At 40.6% G+C, this 12720-nt stretch overlaps 1 non-coding gene across 1 annotated transcript; it reads left to right on the top strand.

Moving 5' to 3' along the window:
- Window positions 1–12135: 12135 nt before the first annotated feature.
- Window positions 12136–12209, top strand: TRNAR-UCG (transfer RNA arginine (anticodon UCG)). The gene has a single exon. It is a non-coding gene; the product is annotated as a tRNA-Arg (tRNA).
- The last annotated feature ends 511 nt before the right edge of the window (window positions 12210–12720 follow it).

Genomic DNA, 12720 nt, shown 5'->3' with positions numbered 1-12720 from the left:
GTCCCCGTCTCTGTCGGGGAATGTGGTGAGATGCGCAGCTAAAACCAGAGATCAGAGTGGAGACGATCCTCGTTTGGATTGTACTTTCTTGCATAAGGAAAAGAGAATTTTGTGACTTGCGTGTCACGAGGCCGGGATAGTGGTCACGGGGAGGAAGTTAGTGGGATATTTGGATCATGATTTGGGTGACCTTTGGAGGCTCAGTTGTGGAGTCAAAAGCTGACCTGGTGACCAGTCTCGAAGAGGGATATGAGATGAGCTAGAGCCTATCATGATGATGTCTGAGGACACCTTAGAGGGAATGAACGATTCAGACGCTCAAAGACATGCTTCGGGCATGTGTATTAGATTTTGGAGGGTGTTGCGGCACGTATTTATCCTTGGTTGAGTTATCCTATTTCAACAGCCATCATTAGTGCATCGGTATGCCACCCTTTGTGTTGTTGTATGGGAGGAAGTGTCGGACCCTCATTTGCTGAGGAGAGTGTCGATTTGCGAAAGTGGAAGTTGTAGTGAGAATGGATGATTTGGAGTATGATGGTCGAACATTGTGTCTGTGGCAGTGGTATGGAATGACATTATGATGGGGTGTCTGCTGAGGATGCGGAAGGGATTCCGCGGGTGTAGAGCCAAGAGTCTCAGGATGGATGTAGGGATGGAGTCTGGGACTCCCAGCTTGATTCTGATCAAGGGTTGTGTGCGTAGTGGTGGTGTCTCCTGGGGATGTTAGAGATGTCATCAGTGCGACGGGTTCTCCTAACCCAAGAATGCAAAGGTTGGTGCGGCTTGGGTGCTTGATTGCAAGAAGAGGACTCATGAGAGTTGCTCTGGGATTGAAGAGTGGGCCTTTCTGTCGTCATGGATTGGATAGGATAGGATTCGGATCAGGGATCCGATGGTTCATGGCTTCTAACCCTTATGGGTCAAGTGATTGTTGAGATTTGGGTCAGTGATGCTTCATGGGTAATTCTCGGATCGTTGAGTGTGGTTATCAGAGGGTACATCCGGTGCCCGGTTCGAGACAGTGGTCAGGACACCGTAAGGAACGGGAAAGTGTGTTCGAGTTTCGATGGGTATGTCTTGTGAGATCCGGTCCGATTAAGGCCAGGTGGCACGTTGTGGGAGTATTTCTGGAGTTGAGTTGTTGTAGGCTTCGAGGGCGAAGCCTAATTTAAGTGGGGGAGAATTGTAACATCCCGAAATATCAAGAGTAGAGTTGAAGGGCTAAAAGAGTAAATTGGGAAAGAGTGACTCGGTGAGTCCATGTGCGGACTCGGCGAGTAGAGTCGCGACTTGGTCGTGTGTTAAGTGGCCGACTCGGTGAGTCAGGGTAATGGACTCGGCGAGTAGGCGCTGAGTGGAGAAAACCCTAATTCTCGGGGTTGAGCCTTATATAAAGATCATTATGTTTCCCTCCCAGCCTCTTTATCACCCCTTGAGCCCCAGAAACCCCTAAATCACGAAGAAGCACCATTGTTGGATGGAGTGGAGCTTGGAGAATGTATTTGTGAAGGAATTTTGGGAGATTGAAGGCTTGGAGCAAGGGGCTTTGTTTGAATTCGAGTCTCATTTCAATTAGGGCATTCCTTTGAGGTAATATCTCGTTTTTTTGAGCTGCTATTTCTTAGATGCATCATTTTGGGGATGTTGGAGATCATATCTTTGGATGTATTGGAGTTTAGAGGTTAGATCTGAGGTTGCTACCTCAGATCTGGAAGGGAGAAGGTCTAGAGTGCATGAAAGTCCCTGTTTGTGAGTGGTTGATGGAGTCATCTTGTCCCAAATCCTAGCCCAATGTGCAAACGGCTTAGACCTCTTTGGATTCACGTAAAGTTTGCCACTTTACGTGATGGATGGGTTGTAGGAGGCTAGATCTATGTTTTGGATCAATTGCATGGCCTGGAGTGCTTCTGAATGGATTCAGAACGGTGGTACTCGGCGAGTCACATGGGTAGACTCGACGAGTTGCTTGCAGATGGCCTGGAACTCGACGAGTTGGAAGAACAACTCGACGAGTAGGTTGAAGATAGCCTTGGACTCGACGAGTCCATTTGGACTCGGCGAGTCTTGTCGAAGAGTCCCAAATATTCTCTGGTAGAGTCGAGAATCGGTGAGTTGAGGGATGACTCGGTGAGTCGAGTGCGAGTGGACTCAGAGTTGTTGGACTCGGCGAGTCTTGGGGTGACTCGGCGAGTTAGGTCGCAGATTGAATGAAGTTCTGATTATGGGAACTCGACGAGTCACAGAGTTGACTCGACGAGTAGGGTCAGTCAGGGGTTGACTTAGACTGAGGACTTTGATTTCGACCAAGGGTTGGTCGTTGACTTTTAGGGTTTGGTCAGCGATGTGGCCTTTGGGCCAAGAGAGAGGTAAACTAGTCTTTTACCCATGAGAGGGTGTTATGAGAGGATTTATTCTAGTCTCGAGAGTTATATTCATGAGAATATTTGCTTTACGTGTTAGGCGGTGGCGAGTTTGAGATTCCAGTGTGGGGATATCTGCTTTCTGCTTGCCAGGTGAGTCTTCTCACTATACTTTACCTTGAGTAGGTAACCAGAGTTATGTGTTCAGAGTATTTGTATGCTATATGTACGTGATGTGTTGTACTGCATTATTTCTATGTGATTTATGCTGTGCATGTTTATAGAGTTGGAACCGGAAGGTTCCCAGAGTTAGAGCCTGAGGGTTCACAGAGTTTGGGTGCACGGACCCATAGAGTTATAGCCTCGAGTGGCTAATATGTGTAATGTGTGGTATTTTGGGGAACTCACTAAGCTTCGTGCTTACAGTGTTTTGTGTGATGTTTTTTTCAGGTTTCTTTCAGTATCACGGGACGGCACCGGCTTGATTGTACACACCAGAGAAAGAGTCATATTTTGGAGGATCCTGGTTTTCTATGCAAGTGAAAATGGAGTCATGTTTTGTAAATCGACTATGAATGAGATTTTAAACAAGTGTTTCTAAGAATAAAATGATTATTTTAAATGAAAAATTTGTCTTGAAATTTACGGTGTTACACAAAACCTTCAAGAATACACACAAGAGCCTCAAACTCTCAAGGAACAAGCTTAGGACGAGGGTTGGGAGCTCTGGGGTTGAATGGGGGCTGGCAAGGGGCGGATATGAGGTTTAAATAGGGTGCAAACCCCTGAAACTTAGGGTTTCATCCAACAGCGGTGACTCGCCGAGTCCAGGATATGGACTCGCCGAGTCGCCAACTTAAACGTGTCCTGGGTCTCGTCCCTACTCGGCGAGTCGGACCTATGACTTGTCGAGTCCAAGGATAAAATGGGAAATACTCAAATAAGATTTACATACCAGGAACCAGGTGCTACACACCAACTGCCACTTACAATCTATCACGACCTATTAGGCCCCAGCCAATCCATCTCGATAATCAACTTCAAAACCCTCAAGGGGATCGGTACCAAGTCGATACGAAACCTCTAGCTGAACATGTTCATAACCCATCCTCATAATACCCTTGCAGCACTCACAGTACGATCATCCACAATCTCCACCTCCATGGGGAATCCAAACCCCCAGAGTGTCTCAAAACTTCTTGCTAAGCGCAAGAGATACAAAGGATCAGGTAGCCCTGAATCAAATAGAACAAGAGCTGACAACCCATTGACCAAAAAGGTCCTTATACAAGACCACAACAAATATGAGCATAAAAAGAAAAAAATAAAAGATAGAGTTAAGTCACATACCAGTAACTACATCTAGAGCTGCTCGAGCCTTATTAGTGGTCAACTGAAATGCTCTGCTCTTCACTGCAGGAGCCTACACCTTGCTCTGGCGGCCATCGGTAATCCTCAAAGTGGCGGACGCAAGCGCCGCCAGTACTCTCCCTGTCAATCTCGGACAATCAGCCTTTTTATGACTGATCTGGTTGCATTGAAAACAAATCAAGGCCCACTTGGAGCAGTCCTTCCTCATATGACCTGCCTAACCACAACCGAAACATCAAGAGCCCACAAATCAACAAGCTCCACCATGAGGCTTGATGCACTTGGCACATCGGCCCCGAACCAGCTAACCTCTGTTGTGAACATCGGAGGTCTTATGCTTCTTAGCCTAACCCACTGCTATCTGAACCTGCTCCGAATTCTGCTTCGTCCAGAGCTCCAACTCAATGTATCGCTCGCAGGCCTTATCAGTCATATCATTCAGGGTCTTGCACCCTGAAAATCTCACGAACTCCCAGACATCATCCCTCAACATAGCATTATATCTCATCTTCCTCATCTCCTCATCCATAACGTACTGCGGAACTAGCAGTGCGCTCTCCCTAAACTTAAAGGTGATCTCCGCCTCAATCTTCGTAGTCTGGTGAAGGTACGGGAACTCCCTCACCAGTTATTGCACCTCAATAGCCGGTGCAAACTCCCGATCAAACATCTGCACAAAATCCTCCCATTTTATCACTGTCACACCTGTCGTCCCTACCTCACGAGTAACCTCCTCCCACCAGTCCCGCACCCTGTCCCTCGGCATAAAAGACATGAATCCCACATTTTCCGCCTCAGGGCAAAAGCTCTTGCGCTGAGCATTCTCCATGTCAGCGATCCATCGACGACTAGTGATGGGGTCCTTAGCCCCAAAGAACTCAGGAGTTCTGTACACCTTGAACTCCCAAAGGTGAGGGAGTTTGAGTCCCAATCTGAACCACGAAAATCTAGGCTCAAAATGATCTGAGTTGCTCCTCCATGATCTCCATAATCCCCACCTTGACGGTACCAAAAATCACCAGGGTAGTGTCAAGGGTGTCGTGTGTTACGTCGACTACGATAAGCTCGCGCAACCTCTTATGAATCGGCTCCGCTCCGGAACCTAAACATGAACCAGAACCCGATCCTGAACCTGAACTTCCGAGTGTAGCCATCACCATCCTCAAACTAAAAATACAACATGAAAACAATTGATAAGGAAATTTGAAGGGATTCCTCCCCACCGGATTCCTTAGAGTTTCCATGTCTACTCTTGTCTCGGGTACAGGTCTTGTGCTTTCAGTAGTACAAGCCATACTACCTTCCACACCTACATGTACCTTCTTCAAGAACATACCTGATACCTCTAATTCACCCATCTATACTCATAAACATAACTCATATAACACAACACATAAACATCCTAGACTCTTCTAGGATTTCTCAATCCTCACATAGCCAAAAACCTCAATCAACACCGTCAGTTGCCCTATGTATGCAAGTTGTACACAAAATAGGATTGCATAGACTGTCGAATGAAGATTCTACCCTAAGTCCACATCCAAACAAGGAAAAGGAAATGAAGCCAAACCGATCATTATGGGGCTATACAATCCTAAGCATATACAAATTTAAAAGCACACACATAGAAAATAACCGAGTCGATATCAATTCCAGGTAATACATAGCATTCAATATCCCTAGGCTATAAGGCATCACATAGATCAGACAATCCTATGATTCTTAAGGGTATCCTTAGCCCTACTCTAGCATGCAATTCACTTATTAATCATGGTAATAATTAAGTATGGATAACTTTGGTAAACACTTACTTGAGATCGGCCGATTGCATGCATTGCACTCTCCCTTGTTACTTAAGAAAACCTTTTTCAGAAAATTCAGTTCCTTTTCTTTTAAAATATTATCATTCCTCGGTGACACGCCCAAGAGTGTGGCCGAATCTCTCAAACCAAGGTTCTGATACCAACTTGTAACACCCTAAAAACTAGGAGAAATTTTTTGATTTTAATTACGGTTTATAATCATAATTTTGATTCCAAAATCCAATACATAATCATTATCATATAAAATCATCATAGTGACAGTAACAGAAAAATGGTGGAGAGTGAATGTTGCACCATCAAGCTAGGCCCTTCCCCTTAGAACAGGAAGTACCTGAAATCACAATACAAATTGTAAGCTAAAGCTTAGTTAGTTTTCCCAAAATACAACATACCAATCATACAAATGGGCCCATCCTTGAGGTTCATTCCAACCCAAAAAGCAAGTAAAGGCTCCACCCTGGGGACTCACCTTGGGTATATTTCAACCCGAAACTCATATCTGACTTGTTTCGGTGGTTAATCACATAAAGTTGCCAACTTTACATGCATGCATGGATTAATGAGGACCTAGAGCTCAAAAGAGCTTAATAAATGACTTAATACTCGCATGGAGGTCACAAACACCATAAAGTTGTTAAGGAGTCCACTAAACATCCAGATGTACAATGTTTGGCATCTCAAGTGGTCTTAACTCTTCAAGACCAACCAAACATACCAAAAAGGACTAAAACAAGCTTAAGAAGAGATCTAAGCAATAGATAAGCAAGGTATTGACTTTATACCTCCATAAACCCCCTAAGATAAAGTAGATACTGGATCTAGAAGCTCAACCACATCCAAGGCTTGCACCACGAGTTCTTCTTCTTGCAAACACATTAAAAATGACACCTTTTTGTCACTTCAAGCTCAAAATCACCTCTAATGGCAACTTAAGGTATTTAGGGACGTTTAAAGGTGAGGAGGCTGATAAAGGTGAGGGTCTAAAGGCCATAAATGAGTTTAAATAAGGGACAAGTCCAAAGATTAGGGTTTTAGTCTTAGGCCACATTGTACGTGCTCGTACGCCCCGCAGATGAGGCTCATGTGCCCGAACAAACGCACCCTTGTATGCTAAGAGTACATACATGTACGCCCAACGTCCGAGGGGGTCTTCTTTGCCAACTTAATTTTTCAAAAAATTTAAAAAGGGAAAAAACCTGAATTCGGATGTTACAACCGCTAATGCCACCAGCCACTACTACCACAACAATCGTTGTTGTCGTCACCGCTATATGCCACTTGCCACCACTTCCATTGCCACCTACCACCACCTCTACTATTACCTGCTACCACTGCCACTAGCCACCATCACCACAACCGCTACGACCACCACCCATTGCCACCACCACCACTACTGCTACGATCACCACCCTCCACCACCACCACCGCTGCCATAATGCAACCGCTATTTTCCATCACCACCACTACCACCTCTAGTACCACAACCACCGCCGCCATCATAACCACCACTGCCTTTGCCGCCACTACGGCCACTTGCTTCCATCACAACTACCATTATCACTAATATATGTGAACAAAAGATGCAAATTATGAGTGTGGAAGTTCTTCTTGGGTGAATTCTAAGGTGTTTTACTAGGTATTTAACACCATGGTTGAAAAATCAATATATCATCGCATTTGATCTCTTTTAAATGATGAAACTATGATAATTTAGGTTTTTATATAAGACCTAGTCTTGAAATTTAGTATGCATGTATGGTTTAAGTATGGATTATGATGAAAGAATATGTACATGTTCTCTTGTAATTCTAACTTGATTGAACATAGATTGTGAAATATTGTGGCGTTTTTAGTCTAAAAATCACAAATATTGATATAAGCATGTTATGGTTGATGTAAATGGTGCAAGAACAATGGTAGTCTTATTATTATTATTATCATTATTATTATGCTTGGAATTAGTTGGCCAAAGGAATTCAAAGTTATATTTAGGGTAAATTACACAAATGGTCCATGTGGTTTGGGTTAATCTACGCATTTGGCCCCTAAGAAGAATTTTTAACTCAGACCATCTCTATTATATGTTTTTGTTAGGCGTTGAGTCTGTACCATCCTTAAAAAGACCTTGTTTGCCCTTACATGATTATTTTTTATAATTAAGATCATATTTTAATAATAATTTCTTATTGTTATTACTTGTAATATTATTATTATTAAAAATTTATAAACAATATGTTGTCCTCCTTCGACTCATCCAACCCACCCCCTACCGTTCACCTTCTTCTTCAGCTTCTCCACCACCCAATCACCACTAGCCCCTTTGTCTTCTTCAGAAAGACTGCTTACAAACCATCACAAACCCTTTTGTCTGAAGCAAATCACCGGAAAATCAAGGCAAGAACCAATTCATAAGCAAATTGCCCCTAAATCTGAATCAAATCAAAAAAGTAAATTGGAAAATCAGAAAATTAACCACCATATCTGAACCAAACCTTAAGAAAACCATACAAAAAACCACATTTGAATAAGACACTAGAGTAACCAGGAACAAATTTGAAGCATATCCAGAAATCAAACCTGAAGGAATTCGCCGGAGAAATCAGATCGGGAAAAGCTGAACCTAACGGCTCTCACCCTATTTCATTGTATCACCCACTCACTCCCCCTCCAATCACCCTTCGTCTCCCTTTCAACATCAGGATGCAGACACGAAAACATCCAAAAATAAAAAAAAATATGGCAATTGGTTCTCGTTGTCGTTCTCCTACATGTGCAAGGACGACCACTGGGTTTAATTTTGCAGGGAGAGGGGAGGACATAAGGATGATGGTCGACGGTGATGGATTATGTTGGGGTTGCATAGTTATTCATTCATGACTTTGTAAATGTTTGACTTTTGTAAAACCCACTTGCATGTGGTGCTTTAGCCTTTAGACCCATTTGTTAGTTAGAGTGAGAGAGAGACAGGTAAACACCTCTATAAATAGTGGGTTCATACCACTTGTAGAGGTGTGCTTTGAGAGATGTAGAAGTGAGTGTGTAAGTGTGTGTTAATTATGTAGTCTAGATCCAGATCCTTTTTGTAACACCATATACATTCAATATATCTCTTAAACACCCAAATCACCATGTTCAATTGTGCAAGCTTTAATTCCGCATGCCAAACCATATTCTTTGTCACTACAATTGGTATCAGAGCGGGTCTTCAAGATCAAGGTGATTTTTGAAAAACGATTCTCGGTTTGACAATTTTTGTCGCAATTTGAACAATTTTGTTTTGAGAAATTTTCAACAGAAGGTCATCAATTTGGGATTGATGATTGAATGGTTTTGGATTATGAATTGAGGAAGAACACATGATGTCGAATAACGTTTTGAACAGATTTGATCGAGTGAGTTGGAATAATCGAGAGCGAAGAACCGATTCAGAAAACTCATTTTTTTTAATCGAAGATCTGTATTGGGTTCGCATAATGATGTTAGTTCGCATATTGATTTTGTTCATCATACGAGTTCGTGATTTTGAAATTGGGGAGTAATGTTCGCATGTTTGGAGTCGATAGATTGGAGTCTTGGTGAAATAGATCGATAATTTCGATTTGGAACAATTCTTGGAGTCGGTGATTGTTTGGATCAAGATTCGAGCAAAAACTGGTGATTTTGAAACTGAGAACAAATATGCGATGCGAAGTCAAGATGTTTTTGATTTGGATCGAATATTGAGCTTTGAAGGTTTGATGGGTCATAGTGATTGTCGATGGGTATAAGAAGGATGCAAATGTGATTCAGTTTGTTTTTCACTTCGCATTTAGTGAATCAATTTAAAGATTAAGATTGGTTTCGCATGATTGAAGAATTGGACAGTAGTGTTATTAAGTTCGCATATGGGTGAATCAAATTCAGTTTGCATTTGAGTTTTCACATTTGGGTCTCAATTAATTTCGCATTTGATTAATTGGATTAAAATGCGAAGGAATGTGAATGAAAATGCGAAAGCTTTTACAGTAAAATGCGAATTGGGGAAGAAAGCCAAGAGTTTCGCATTTGGTCCCTGCTCTTTTCAAGAAATAACACAAGTAGCCCAACTTCGCAAGTTTGAAGAACATGCAGAAATTGTAAAAACAAATACCTGTAGTTTCGCATTTTTGACAGTTTATACCCAACTTCGCAAATGGGGTCATAAAATGCTGAAATTGCAGAATTTTTTCAAATATAGTCCCTGCAGTTTGTGCGAATTTACACATTTTACCCAGTTTCGTAAATGGGAGTGTGTTTCGCATATTTGGCTGTTTTAGGCGCAACGGGTCACTGCAGAATTTTGAAATTGACAATTTCTACCCATTTTTGAGAAATTTTGTCAAAGGCAATCCGGTAACGGCAATAAAAATTGAATATTTTTTGGGTTTTCCGGATTGAAGCACAAAGTTTATGCCACATGTTAAGGGGGAGTTTTGATACGAAAAATTCCGAATAGAGCACGTTCTTTTTCCATGGAGTTTTATTATCAAATTCCGATTATAAAAAGGGGGAGAAGTTTTATATGGAAATTCGAACTTGAATTTTTCATATTACGCGGATTTGAAGACCGAAGTGATCTTAGAGTTTTGAAGCTACGAAATGATGCAATTGGAAGTTCGGAAGTGATGTATTCGAAATGGGTTTGGAATTATTGAAGATTTTTGGGGTGTGTTTTTATGCGCAGCTTTGGGTGATTATTTGGAGTTTGGAATACTCTTGATCATTCGTTGCTGCTCGGATTGTATGGTATCACATCCTAGAGCCCAAATTGAAGAGTCATGGAAGAATTGAAGATTGAAGTTCGTTTCGACATGTGTCACCTTTGAGGCTTGAACCGCGTAGTGCTTGATTTTGGAAGATTTGAAGTGGGTCATTCATTCCTAACTTTGAGGGGGAGAATGTTGGGGTTGCAAAGTTATTCATTCATGACTTTGTAAATGTTTGACTTTTGTAAAACCCACTTGCATGTGGTGCTTTAGCCTTTAGACCCATTTGTTAGTTAGAGTGAGAGAGAGACATGTAAACACCTCTATAAATAGTGGGTTCATACCACTTGTAGAGGTGTGCTTTGAGAGATGTAGAAGTGAGTGTGTAAGTGTGTGTTAATTATGTAGTCTAGATCTAGATCCTTTTTGTAACACCATATACATTCAATATATCTCTTAAACACCCAAATCACCATGTTCAATTGTGCAAGCTTTAATTCCACATACCAAACCATATTCTTTGTCACTACAGATTATCTCTTACACACCAGATCCTTCTAAGTTGTAAGTCTGTTACACACTAGTAGCAGAGAGGAACAAAGAGCGGAAGAGGTGATTTCCGGCAACGAAGGTGGTCGACGGTGGGTATAAGACGATGTCATGTGGAGTCGACGAACTTATCTGTACGGAGGAATGGGGATTAAGGGATCATGATGACCGATACACATTTTCTTATTTTATTCTAGTTTTATATATATATATATATATATATATATATATATATATATATATATATATATATATATATATATATATGTAAAATAAGGGTAATTCGGTCATTTTATGTCTATCAGGAACAAAACACATAATAAAAGCAAGCTACAGGGATGGTCCAAATTAAAAATTCTTCTCAAGGATCAAAAACACAAATTACCCAAAACCACATGGACCATTCGTATAATTTACCTAGATATTTATGCTTGGAATTGCTTCATTGACAACACAAATATAACAAATTGGCATATTTAAAAGGATAACACGTGATTTTCAATGTTATGAGATTAGGATATTCTAAAAGTGTCTTATGATAATATAAGAACAAGAATTAGATAACACCTAGTAGGATACAATTATGAGTGAATGTTAAATTAGTTGAATGGGTTCATGATACGTATAATGAAGTGAACTTTACTCAAAACGAAGGACAGTGTAGAAATTACCACTAGACAAACTTTCCAAGGTGAATACTTGGTAATACATTTATCCAATATGGGACAAAAATATTTTATGAGATATTACTTATATTTTAGAATAAATGCAATATGTTTTGTTATTAATGATAAAAACTATGAAAAAAAATATGATTTTGTTTTATTGCTTACATATATTATATTTTGATATTTGTGTGTGAATTAGTGTCATTGGAAAGCTTATGATTTTATCCTAATGCTTATACTATAGTAAGTTGTCACATTTAACCTTAGACATATGTTCAGGAGTTTAAACCATTTTTTTACCAACAACCTCCAAGTAATGTTTCTTGAAAATTTTCTTCTGCTATGTTTGTTGTTGCGGGAATTTTATTTAAAAAAAATAGGCTATTCAAAGTAATAATGAATCACAAAGTCGAGAAACGAGAGGACTTCTATGTTCGGGATGAAATAGAGAAGGGGGCAAAGGGCCAGAAAATCAGAACAAAACATGTATCGGCATAGGACCGCCGCTAGCAACTGAAACCAGGATCAACGGCGGACAGAAACGAGCAGGAGATGAGGAGTACAAAAGAGGGAACGAAAAAAATGGTGAGATACGATACATGTATAAGTTAATAACGATGGACAAGTAATCACAAAGGACCGCATAGCGCAGTGGATTAGCGCGTTTGACTTCGGATCAAAAGGTCGTGGGTTCGACTCCCACTGTGGTCGATTTTTGTGCTTCGATTCTTTTTTACACTTTGACTTTGTCATTGTCAATAAAAATCGAAATAAAATGACTATATGGTTTGGGGTAGCTTTGAGGCATTTGATGAAACAAACAACGCCATCATTCCCCACCTCATCCGTCTTCTCTAGCAAACTCAAAGAAGTCAAACATTAATTTTTCAAAAATCAATCTTTATGCAACCTCTTCGGTGACCCCAGTGAAAAATCAATAAGCTAAATCTGAAAAAAAAAAAAAAAAAAAAAAAAAAACTGGAGACAATGATGTTCCATCCAAAAAAAAAAAGACAAATCTCCTTCCCTCTTCATTTTCCACAGATTTTAAGATAATTACCCAGTTATAAAATTATTTAATAAAATGTTAGGATCCATATTTCGCTTTAAGATGCAAAGTGGACTAGTTAAAATTACATAATGAAATAATTTAGGTAGGCAAACTTTTTGCCAATTTCAATCTCTATGAAATTCCAAGATTTGTCGAGATTTACTGTCTTTA

Source organism: Lactuca saligna, chromosome 2 (assembly GCF_052625555.1).
Source record: "Lactuca saligna cultivar CGN05327 chromosome 2, ASM5262555v1, whole genome shotgun sequence".
Lineage (NCBI taxonomy): Eukaryota > Viridiplantae > Streptophyta > Magnoliopsida > Asterales > Asteraceae > Lactuca > Lactuca saligna.
Note: the sequence above shows the minus strand (reverse complement) of the source record. Positions and strands in the feature narration are given on the sequence as shown.